Source organism: Pinus tabuliformis, chromosome 7 (genome assembly GCF_031772625.1).
Source record: "Pinus tabuliformis cultivar Carrire ecotype Pingquan chromosome 7, CPIR1, whole genome shotgun sequence".
Lineage (NCBI taxonomy): Eukaryota > Viridiplantae > Streptophyta > Pinopsida > Pinales > Pinaceae > Pinus > Pinus tabuliformis.
The window spans coordinates 115,040,351-115,050,467 of record NC_142293.1 but is presented as its reverse complement, the minus strand read 5'-3'; the positions used below and the strand labels follow the sequence as shown (position 1 = coordinate 115,050,467).

The 10,117-nt window shown below is 61.3% G+C and overlaps 14 non-coding genes across 14 annotated transcripts; all 14 read left to right on the top strand.

Annotated features, from left to right (window-relative positions):
- The first annotated feature begins 347 nt into the window (after positions 1–347).
- On the top strand, positions 348–466 carry LOC149245984 (5S ribosomal RNA). Its single transcript, XR_016268171.1, has one exon. It is a non-coding gene; the product is annotated as a 5S ribosomal RNA (ribosomal RNA).
- Positions 467–1,062: 596 nt separating this feature from the next.
- LOC149245983 (5S ribosomal RNA) lies at positions 1,063–1,181 on the top strand. Its single transcript, XR_016268170.1, has one exon. It is a non-coding gene; the product is annotated as a 5S ribosomal RNA (ribosomal RNA).
- A 596-nt stretch (positions 1,182–1,777) lies between these two features.
- Positions 1,778–1,896, top strand: LOC149245982 (5S ribosomal RNA). Its single transcript, XR_016268169.1, has one exon. It is a non-coding gene; the product is annotated as a 5S ribosomal RNA (ribosomal RNA).
- Positions 1,897–2,492: 596 nt separating this feature from the next.
- Positions 2,493–2,611, top strand: LOC149245981 (5S ribosomal RNA). Its single transcript, XR_016268168.1, has one exon. It is a non-coding gene; the product is annotated as a 5S ribosomal RNA (ribosomal RNA).
- Positions 2,612–3,206: 595 nt separating this feature from the next.
- Positions 3,207–3,325, top strand: LOC149245980 (5S ribosomal RNA). Its single transcript, XR_016268167.1, has one exon. It is a non-coding gene; the product is annotated as a 5S ribosomal RNA (ribosomal RNA).
- A 596-nt stretch (positions 3,326–3,921) lies between these two features.
- Positions 3,922–4,039, top strand: LOC149245979 (5S ribosomal RNA). Its single transcript, XR_016267446.1, has one exon. It is a non-coding gene; the product is annotated as a 5S ribosomal RNA (ribosomal RNA).
- A 593-nt stretch (positions 4,040–4,632) lies between these two features.
- LOC149245978 (5S ribosomal RNA) lies at positions 4,633–4,751 on the top strand. Its single transcript, XR_016268165.1, has one exon. It is a non-coding gene; the product is annotated as a 5S ribosomal RNA (ribosomal RNA).
- Positions 4,752–5,346: 595 nt separating this feature from the next.
- LOC149245977 (5S ribosomal RNA) lies at positions 5,347–5,465 on the top strand. The gene has a single exon (XR_016268164.1). It is a non-coding gene; the product is annotated as a 5S ribosomal RNA (ribosomal RNA).
- A 595-nt stretch (positions 5,466–6,060) lies between these two features.
- LOC149245976 (5S ribosomal RNA) lies at positions 6,061–6,179 on the top strand. Its single transcript, XR_016268163.1, has one exon. It is a non-coding gene; the product is annotated as a 5S ribosomal RNA (ribosomal RNA).
- A 596-nt stretch (positions 6,180–6,775) lies between these two features.
- LOC149245975 (5S ribosomal RNA) lies at positions 6,776–6,894 on the top strand. Its single transcript, XR_016267394.1, has one exon. It is a non-coding gene; the product is annotated as a 5S ribosomal RNA (ribosomal RNA).
- A 596-nt stretch (positions 6,895–7,490) lies between these two features.
- Positions 7,491–7,609, top strand: LOC149245974 (5S ribosomal RNA). Its single transcript, XR_016268162.1, has one exon. It is a non-coding gene; the product is annotated as a 5S ribosomal RNA (ribosomal RNA).
- A 596-nt stretch (positions 7,610–8,205) lies between these two features.
- Positions 8,206–8,324, top strand: LOC149245973 (5S ribosomal RNA). Its single transcript, XR_016268161.1, has one exon. It is a non-coding gene; the product is annotated as a 5S ribosomal RNA (ribosomal RNA).
- Positions 8,325–8,919: 595 nt separating this feature from the next.
- LOC149245972 (5S ribosomal RNA) lies at positions 8,920–9,038 on the top strand. The gene has a single exon (XR_016268160.1). It is a non-coding gene; the product is annotated as a 5S ribosomal RNA (ribosomal RNA).
- Positions 9,039–9,631: 593 nt separating this feature from the next.
- LOC149245971 (5S ribosomal RNA) lies at positions 9,632–9,750 on the top strand. The gene has a single exon (XR_016268159.1). It is a non-coding gene; the product is annotated as a 5S ribosomal RNA (ribosomal RNA).
- The last annotated feature ends 367 nt before the right edge of the window (positions 9,751–10,117 follow it).

Here is a 10,117-nt window from a genome sequence, read left to right as displayed (position 1 = left end):
CTAGGACCGTTCGCATCGCCGCTGCGGATATGACACGAGGAGAGTGGGGTAAGAGGTGTGGATCATATGCACTTCCGTAGGAATTCGAATTCTGGAAGAACCGCGGATCGTTCGCGGAAAGGCCGCGCGCGCTCCACGGAGCGCCGCCGGTGGTCGCGGAACTTACGCCTTTCCCTTCTCTCTCTTCTTTTCATTTTCGCTCGTCCGTTCTTCCGCTGGCTCCCCGCGGGGCGGGAGGCGCCGTCGAGTCGGGGAAGAGGGCGAGCCCCTGCGCCGAACCGTTTCGGATCGAGGGCCCCGTGGCTCGGCGGTGTCCGTTGAAGAGGGGGAGGGGGCGAGATCTTTGCGGGTGCGATCATACCAGCGTTAATGCACCGGATCCCATCAGAACTCCGCAGTTAAGCGCGCTTGGGCTAGAGTAGTACTGGGATGGGTGACCTCCCGGGAAGTCCTAGTGTTGCACCCTCCCCCCTCTTTTGCGCGGCGTTTTGCGACGTGGGGCTACTTGTATATCGATTTATAATGGGAGCCCGAGAGCGAAGAGATCGCCGGAGCATTAGGGGGGGCAGGGGGGAGCGTAGCTGAGGGAAACGGCGACTCGCTTTAAGACTGCTCCGAGGGAAATTCGAGAACGGGGTCTTTTCCCTGGTCGGGAGTCAGGGGCGGGATCACAGTGCAACGGCGGCGACGCATTTTGCGGCAGTGGGCGATGAATCTAGGACCGTTCGCATCGCCGCTGCGGATATGACACGAGGAGAGTGGGGTAAGAGGTGTGGATCATATGCACTTCCGTAGGAATTCGAATTCTGGAAGAACCGCGGATCGTTCGCGGAAAGGCCGCGCGCGCTCCACGGAGCGCCGCCGGTGGTCGCGGAACTTACGCCTTTCCCTTCTCTCTCTTCTTTTCATTTTCGCTCGTCCGTTCTTCCGCTGGCTCCCCGCGGGGCGGGAGGCGCCGTCGAGTCGGGGAAGAGGGCGAGCCCCTGCGCCGAACCGTTTCGGATCGAGGGCCCCGTGGCTCGGCGGTGTCCGTTGAAGAGGGGGAGGGGGCGAGATCTTTGCGGGTGCGATCATACCAGCGTTAATGCACCGGATCCCATCAGAACTCCGCAGTTAAGCGCGCTTGGGCTAGAGTAGTACTGGGATGGGTGACCTCCCGGGAAGTCCTAGTGTTGCACCCTCCCCCCTCTTTTGCGCGGCGTTTTGCGACGTGGGGCTACTTGTATATCGATTTATAATGGGAGCCCGAGAGCGAAGAGATCGCCGGAGCATTAGGGGGGGCAGGGGGGAGCGTAGCTGAGGGAAACGGCGACTCGCTTTAAGACTGCTCCGAGGGAAATTCGAGAACGGGGTCTTTTCCCTGGTCGGGAGTCAGGGGCGGGATCACAGTGCAACGGCGGCGACGCATTTTGCGGCAGTGGGCGATGAATCTAGGACCGTTCGCATCGCCGCTGCGGATATGACACGAGGAGAGTGGGGTAAGAGGTGTGGATCATATGCACTTCCGTAGGAATTCGAATTCTGGAAGAACCGCGGATCGTTCGCGGAAAGGCCGCGCGCGCTCCACGGAGCGCCGCCGGTGGTCGCGGAACTTACGCCTTTCCCTTCTCTCTCTTCTTTTCATTTTCGCTCGTCCGTTCTTCCGCTGGCTCCCCGCGGGGCGGGAGGCGCCGTCGAGTCGGGGAAGAGGGCGAGCCCCTGCGCCGAACCGTTTCGGATCGAGGGCCCCGTGGCTCGGCGGTGTCCGTTGAAGAGGGGGAGGGGGCGAGATCTTTGCGGGTGCGATCATACCAGCGTTAATGCACCGGATCCCATCAGAACTCCGCAGTTAAGCGCGCTTGGGCTAGAGTAGTACTGGGATGGGTGACCTCCCGGGAAGTCCTAGTGTTGCACCCTCCCCCCTCTTTTGCGCGGCGTTTTGCGACGTGGGGCTACTTGTATATCGATTTATAATGGGAGCCCGAGAGCGAAGAGATCGCCGGAGCATTAGGGGGGGCAGGGGGGAGCGTAGCTGAGGGAAACGGCGACTCGCTTTAAGACTGCTCCGAGGGAAATTCGAGAACGGGGTCTTTTCCCTGGTCGGGAGTCAGGGGCGGGATCACAGTGCAACGGCGGCGACGCATTTTGCGGCAGTGGGCGATGAATCTAGGACCGTTCGCATCGCCGCTGCGGATATGACACGAGGAGAGTGGGGTAAGAGGTGTGGATCATATGCACTTCCGTAGGAATTCGAATTCTGGAAGAACCGCGGATCGTTCGCGGAAAGGCCGCGCGCGCTCCACGGAGCGCCGCCGGTGGTCGCGGAACTTACGCCTTTCCCTTCTCTCTCTTCTTTTCATTTTCGCTCGTCCGTTCTTCCGCTGGCTCCCCGCGGGGCGGGAGGCGCCGTCGAGTCGGGGAAGAGGGCGAGCCCCTGCGCCGAACCGTTTCGGATCGAGGGCCCCGTGGCTCGGCGGTGTCCGTTGAAGAGGGGGAGGGGGCGAGATCTTTGCGGGTGCGATCATACCAGCGTTAATGCACCGGATCCCATCAGAACTCCGCAGTTAAGCGCGCTTGGGCTAGAGTAGTACTGGGATGGGTGACCTCCCGGGAAGTCCTAGTGTTGCACCCTCCCCCCTCTTTTGCGCGGCGTTTTGCGACGTGGGGCTACTTGTATATCGATTTATAATGGGAGCCCGAGAGCGAAGAGATCGCCGGAGCATTAGGGGGGGCAGGGGGGAGCGTAGCTGAGGGAAACGGCGACTCGCTTTAAGACTGCTCCGAGGGAAATTCGAGAACGGGGTCTTTTCCCTGGTCGGGAGTCAGGGGCGGGATCACAGTGCAACGGCGGCGACGCATTTTGCGGCAGTGGGCGATGAATCTAGGACCGTTCGCATCGCCGCTGCGGATATGACACGAGGAGAGTGGGGTAAGAGGTGTGGATCATATGCACTTCCGTAGGAATTCGAATTCTGGAAGAACCGCGGATCGTTCGCGGAAAGGCCGCGCGCGCTCCACGGAGCGCCGCCGGTGGTCGCGGAACTTACGCCTTTCCTTCCCTCTCTTCTTTTCATTCTCGCTCGTCCGTTCTTCCGCTGGCTCCCCGCGGGGCGGGAGGCGCCGCCAAGTCGGGGGAAGAGGGCGAGCCCCTGCGCCGAACCGTTTCGGATCGAGGGCCCGTGGCTCGGCGGTGTCCGTTGAAGAGGGGGAGGGGGCGAGATCTTTGCGGGTGCGATCATACCAGCGTTAATGCACCGGATCCCATCAGAACTCCGCAGTTAAGCGCGCTTGGGCTAGAGTAGTACTGGGATGGGTGACCTCCCGGGAAGTCCTAGTGTTGCACCCTCCCCCCTCTTTTGCGCGGCGTTTTGCGACGTGGGGCTACTTGTATATCGATTTATAATGGGAGCCCGAGAGCGAAGAGATCGCCGGAGCATTAGGGGGGGCAGGGGGGAGCGTAGCTGAGGGAAACGGCGACTCGCTTTAAGACTGCTCCGAGGGAAATTCGAGAACGGGGTCTTTTCCCTGGTCGGGAGTCAGGGGCGGGATCACAGTGCAACGGCGGCGACGCATTTTGCGGCAGTGGGCGATGAATCTAGGACCGTTCGCATCGCCGCTGCGGATATGACACGAGGAGAGTGGGGTAAGAGGTGTGGATCATATGCACTTCCGTAGGAATTCGAATTCTGGAAGAACCGCGGATCGTTCGCGGAAAGGCCGCGCGCGCTCCACGGAGCGCCGCCGGTGGTCGCGGAACTTACGCCTTTCCCTTCTCTCTCTTCTTTTCATTTTCGCTCGTCCGTTCTTCCGCTGGCTCCCCGCGGGGCGGGAGGCGCCGTCGAGTCGGGGAAGAGGGCGAGCCCCTGCGCCGAACCGTTTCGGATCGAGGGCCCCGTGGCTCGGCGGTGTCCGTTGAAGAGGGGGAGGGGGCGAGATCTTTGCGGGTGCGATCATACCAGCGTTAATGCACCGGATCCCATCAGAACTCCGCAGTTAAGCGCGCTTGGGCTAGAGTAGTACTGGGATGGGTGACCTCCGGGAAGTCCTAGTGTTGCACCCTCCCCCCTCTTTTGCGCGGCGTTTTGCGACGTGGGGCTACTTGTATATCGATTTATAATGGGAGCCCGAGAGCGAAGAGATCGCCGGAGCATTAGGGGGGCAGGGGGGAGCGTAGCTGAGGGAAACGGCGACTCGCTTTAAGACTGCTCCGAGGGAAATTCGAGAACGGGGTCTTTTCCCTGGTCGGGAGTCAGGGGCGGGATCACAGTGCAACGGCGGCGACGCATTTTGCGGCAGTGGGCGATGAATCTAGGACCGTTCGCATCGCCGCTGCGGATATGACACGAGGAGAGTGGGGTAAGAGGTGTGGATCATATGCACTTCCGTAGGAATTCGAATTCTGGAAGAACCGCGGATCGTTCGCGGAAAGGCCGCGCGCGCTCCACGGAGCGCCGCCGGTGGTCGCGGAACTTACGCCTTTCCCTTCTCTCTCTTCTTTTCATTTTCGCTCGTCCGTTCTTCCGCTGGCTCCCCGCGGGGCGGGAGGCGCCGTCGAGTCGGGGAAGAGGGCGAGCCCCTGCGCCGAACCGTTTCGGATCGAGGGCCCCGTGGCTCGGCGGTGTCGTTGAAGAGGGGAGGGGGCGAGATCTTTGCGGGTGCGATCATACCAGCGTTAATGCACCGGATCCCATCAGAACTCCGCAGTTAAGCGCGCTTGGGCTAGAGTAGTACTGGGATGGGTGACCTCCCGGGAAGTCCTAGTGTTGCACCCTCCCCCCTCTTTTGCGCGGCGTTTTGCGACGTGGGGCTACTTGTATATCGATTTATAATGGGAGCCCGAGAGCGAAGAGATCGCCGGAGCATTAGGGGGGGCAGGGGGGAGCGTAGCTGAGGGAAACGGCGACTCGCTTTAAGACTGCTCCGAGGGAAATTCGAGAACGGGGTCTTTTCCCTGGTCGGGAGTCAGGGGCGGGATCACAGTGCAACGGCGGCGACGCATTTTGCGGCAGTGGGCGATGAATCTAGGACCGTTCGCATCGCCGCTGCGGATATGACACGAGGAGAGTGGGGTAAGAGGTGTGGATCATATGCACTTCCGTAGGAATTCGAATTCTGGAAGAACCGCGGATCGTTCGCGGAAAGGCCGCGCGCGCTCCACGGAGCGCCGCCGGTGGTCGCGGAACTTACGCCTTTCCTTCCCTCTCTTCTTTTCATTCTCGCTCGTCCGTTCTTCCGCTGGCTCCCCGCGGGGCGGGAGGCGCCGCCAAGTCGGGGGAAGAGGGCGAGCCCCTGCGCCGAACCGTTTCGGATCGAGGGCCCGTGGCTCGGCGGTGTCCGTTGAAGAGGGGGAGGGGGCGAGATCTTTGCGGGTGCGATCATACCAGCGTTAATGCACCGGATCCCATCAGAACTCCGCAGTTAAGCGCGCTTGGGCTAGAGTAGTACTGGGATGGGTGACCTCCCGGGAAGTCCTAGTGTTGCACCCTCCCCCCTCTTTTGCGCGGCGTTTTGCGACGTGGGGCTACTTGTATATCGATTTATAATGGGAGCCCGAGAGCGAAGAGATCGCCGGAGCATTAGGGGGGGCAGGGGGGAGCGTAGCTGAGGGAAACGGCGACTCGCTTTAAGACTGCTCCGAGGGAAATTCGAGAACGGGGTCTTTTCCCTGGTCGGGAGTCAGGGGCGGGATCACAGTGCAACGGCGGCGACGCATTTTGCGGCAGTGGGCGATGAATCTAGGACCGTTCGCATCGCCGCTGCGGATATGACACGAGGAGAGTGGGGTAAGAGGTGTGGATCATATGCACTTCCGTAGGAATTCGAATTCTGGAAGAACCGCGGATCGTTCGCGGAAAGGCCGCGCGCGCTCCACGGAGCGCCGCCGGTGGTCGCGGAACTTACGCCTTTTCCTTCTCTCTCTTCTTTTCGTTCTCGCTCGTCCGTTCTTCCGCTGGCTCCCCGCGGGGCGGGAGGCGCCGCCAAGTCGGGGAAGAGGGCGAGCCCCTGCGCCGAACCGTTTCGGATCGAGGGCCCGTGGCTCGGCGGTGTCCCTTGAAGAGGGGGAGGGGGCGAGATCTTTGCGGGTGCGATCATACCAGCGTTAATGCACCGGATCCCATCAGAACTCCGCAGTTAAGCGCGCTTGGGCTAGAGTAGTACTGGGATGGGTGACCTCCCGGGAAGTCCTAGTGTTGCACCCTCCCCCCTTTTTGTGCGGCGTTTTTGCGACGTGGGGCTACTTATATATTGATTTATAATGGGAGCCCGAGAGCGAAGAGATCGCCGGAGCATTAGGGGGGGCAGGGGGGAGCGTAGCTGAGGGAAACGGCGACTCGCTTTAAGACTGCTCCGAGGGAAACTCGAGAACGGGGTCTTTTCCCTGGTCGGGAGTCAGGGGCGGGATCACAGTGCAACGGCGGCGACGCATTTTGCGGCAGTGGGCGATGAATCTAGGACCGTTCGCATCGCCGCTGCGGATATGACACGAGGAGAGTGGGGTAAGAGGTGTGGATCATATGCACTTCCGTAGGAATTCGAATTCTGGAAGAACCGCGGATCGTTCGCGGAAAGGCCGCGCGCGCTCCACGGAGCGCCGCCGGTGGTCGCGGAACTTACGCCTTTCCCTTCTCTCTCTTCTTTTCATTTTCGCTCGTCCGTTCTTCCGCTGGCTCCCCGCGGGGCGGGAGGCGCCGTCGAGTCGGGGAAGAGGGCGAGCCCCTGCGCCGAACCGTTTCGGATCGAGGGCCCCGTGGCTCGGCGGTGTCCGTTGAAGAGGGGGAGGGGGCGAGATCTTTGCGGGTGCGATCATACCAGCGTTAATGCACCGGATCCCATCAGAACTCCGCAGTTAAGCGCGCTTGGGCTAGAGTAGTACTGGGATGGGTGACCTCCCGGGAAGTCCTAGTGTTGCACTCCCCCCCTCTTTTGTGCGTCGTTTTTGCGACGTGGGGCCACTTGTATATCGATTTATAATGGGAGCCCGAGAGCGAAGAGATCGCCGGAGCATTAGGGGGGGCAGGGGGGAGCGTAGCTGAGGGAAACGGCGACTCGCTTTAAGACTGCTCCGAGGGAAATTCGAGAACGGGGTCTTTTCCCTGGTCGGGAGTCAGGGGCGGGATCACAGTGCAACGGCGGCGACGCATTTTGCGGCAGTGGGCGATGAATCTAGGACCGTTCGCATCGCCGCTGCGGATATGACACGAGGAGAGTGGGGTAAGAGGTGTGGATCATATGCACTTCCGTAGGAATTCGAATTCTGGAAGAACCGCGGATCGTTCGCGGAAAGGCCGCGCGCGCTCCACGGAGCGCCGCCGGTGGTCGCGGAACTTACGCCTTTCCCTTCTCTCTCTTCTTTTCATTTTCGCTCGTCCGTTCTTCCGCTGGCTCCCCGCGGGGCGGGAGGCGCCGTCGAGTCGGGGAAGAGGGCGAGCCCCTGCGCCGAACCGTTTCGGATCGAGGGCCCCGTGGCTCGGCGGTGTCCGTTGAAGAGGGGGAGGGGGCGAGATCTTTGCGGGTGCGATCATACCAGCGTTAATGCACCGGATCCCATCAGAACTCCGCAGTTAAGCGCGCTTGGGCTAGAGTAGTACTGGGATGGGTGACCTCCCGGGAAGTCCTAGTGTTGCACCCTCCCCCCTCTTTTGCGCGGCGTTTTGCGACGTGGGGCTACTTGTATATCGATTTATAATGGGAGCCCGAGAGCGAAGAGATCGCCGGAGCATTAGGGGGGGCAGGGGGGAGCGTAGCTGAGGGAAACGGCGACTCGCTTTAAGACTGCTCCGAGGGAAATTCGAGAACGGGGTCTTTTCCCTGGTCGGGAGTCAGGGGCGGGATCACAGTGCAACGGCGGCGACGCATTTTGCGGCAGTGGGCGATGAATCTAGGACCGTTCGCATCGCCGCTGCGGATATGACACGAGGAGAGTGGGGTAAGAGGTGTGGATCATATGCACTTCCGTAGGAATTCGAATTCTGGAAGAACCGCGGATCGTTCGCGGAAAGGCCGCGCGCGCTCCACGGAGCGCCGCCGGTGGTCGCGGAACTTACGCCTTTCCCTTCTCTCTCTTCTTTTCATTTTCGCTCGTCCGTTCTTCCGCTGGCTCCCCGCGGGGCGGGAGGCGCCGTCGAGTCGGGGAAGAGGGCGAGCCCCTGCGCCGAACCGTTTCGGATCGAGGGCCCCGTGGCTCGGCGGTGTCCGTTGAAGAGGGGGAGGGGGCGAGATCTTTGCGGGTGCGATCATACCAGCGTTAATGCACCGGATCCCATCAGAACTCCGCAGTTAAGCGCGCTTGGGCTAGAGTAGTACTGGGATGGGTGACCTCCCGGGAAGTCCTAGTGTTGCACCCTCCCCCCTCTTTTGCGCGGCGTTTTGCGACGTGGGGCTACTTGTATATCGATTTATAATGGGAGCCCGAGAGCGAAGAGATCGCCGGAGCATTAGGGGGGGCAGGGGGGAGCGTAGCTGAGGGAAACGGCGACTCGCTTTAAGACTGCTCCGAGGGAAATTCGAGAACGGGGTCTTTTCCCTGGTCGGGAGTCAGGGGCGGGATCACAGTGCAACGGCGGCGACGCATTTTGCGGCAGTGGGCGATGAATCTAGGACCGTTCGCATCGCCGCTGCGGATATGACACGAGGAGAGTGGGGTAAGAGGTGTGGATCATATGCACTTCCGTAGGAATTCGAATTCTGGAAGAACCGCGGATCGTTCACGGAAAGGCCGCGCGCGCTCCACGGAGCGTCGTCGGTGGTCGCGGAACTTACGCCTTTTCCTTCTCTCTCTTCTTTCCATTCTCGCTCGTCCGTTCTTCCGCCGGCTCCCCGCGGGGCGGGGGGCGCCGCCAAGTCGGGGAAGAGGGCGAGCCCCTGCGCCGAACCGTTTCGGATCGAGGGCCCGTGGCTCGGCGGTGTCCCTTGAAGAGGGGGAGGGGGCGAGATCCTTGCGGGTGCGATCATACCAGCGTTAATGCACCGGATCCCATCAGAACTCCGCAGTTAAGCGCGCTTGGGCTAGAGTAGTACTGGGATGGGTGACCTCCCGGGAAGTCCTAGTGTTGCACCCTCCCCCCTCTTTTGCGCGGCGTTTTGCGACGTGGGGCTACGTATATATCGATTTACAATGGGATCCCGCGAACGAAGAGATCGCTGGAGCATTAGGGGGGGCAGGGGGAGCGTAGCCGAGGGAAACGGCGACTCGCTCTAAGACTGCTCCGAGGGAAATTCGAGAACAGGTTCTTTTCCCTGGTCGGAAGTCAGGGGCGGGATCGAAGTGCAACGGAGGCGACGCATTTGCGGCAGTGGGCGATGAATCTAGGACCGTTCGCATCGCCGCTGCGGATATGACACGAGGAGAGTGGGGTAAGAGGTGTGGATCATATGCACTTCCGTAGGAATTCGAATTCTGGAAGAACCGCGGATCGTTCGCGGAAAGGCCGCGCGCGCTCCACGGAGCGCCGCCGGTGGTCGCGGAACTTACGCCTTTCCCTTCTCTCTCTTCTTTTCATTCTCGCTCGTCCGTTCTTCCGCTGGCTCCCGCGGGGCGGGAGGCGCCGCCAAGTCGGGGAAGAGGGCGAGCCCCTGCGCCGAACCGTTTCGGATCGAGGGCCCCGTGGCTCGGCGGTGTCCGTTGAAGAGGGGGAGGGGGCGAGATCTTTGCGGGTGCGATCATACCAGCGTTAATGCACCGGATCCCATCAGAACTCCGCAGTTAAGCGCGCTTGGGCTAGAGTAGTACTGGGATGGGTGACCTCCCGGGAAGTCCTAGTGTTGCACCCTCCCCCCTCTTTTGCGCGGCGTTTTGCGACGTGGGGCTACTTGTATATCGATTTATAATGGGAGCCCGAGAGCGAAGAGATCGCCGGAGCATTAGGGGGGGCAGGGGGGAGCGTAGCTGAGGGAAACGGCGACTCGCTTTAAGACTGCTCCGAGGGAAATTCGAGAACGGGGTCTTTTCCCTGGTCGGGAGTCAGGGGCGGGATCACAGTGCAACGGCGGCGACGCATTTTGCGGCAGTGGGCGATGAATCTAGGACCGTTCGCATCGCCGCTGCGGATATGACACGAGGAGAGTGGGGTAAGAGGTGTGGATCATATGCACTTCCGTAGGAATTCGAATTCTGGAAGAACCGCGGATCGTTCGCGGA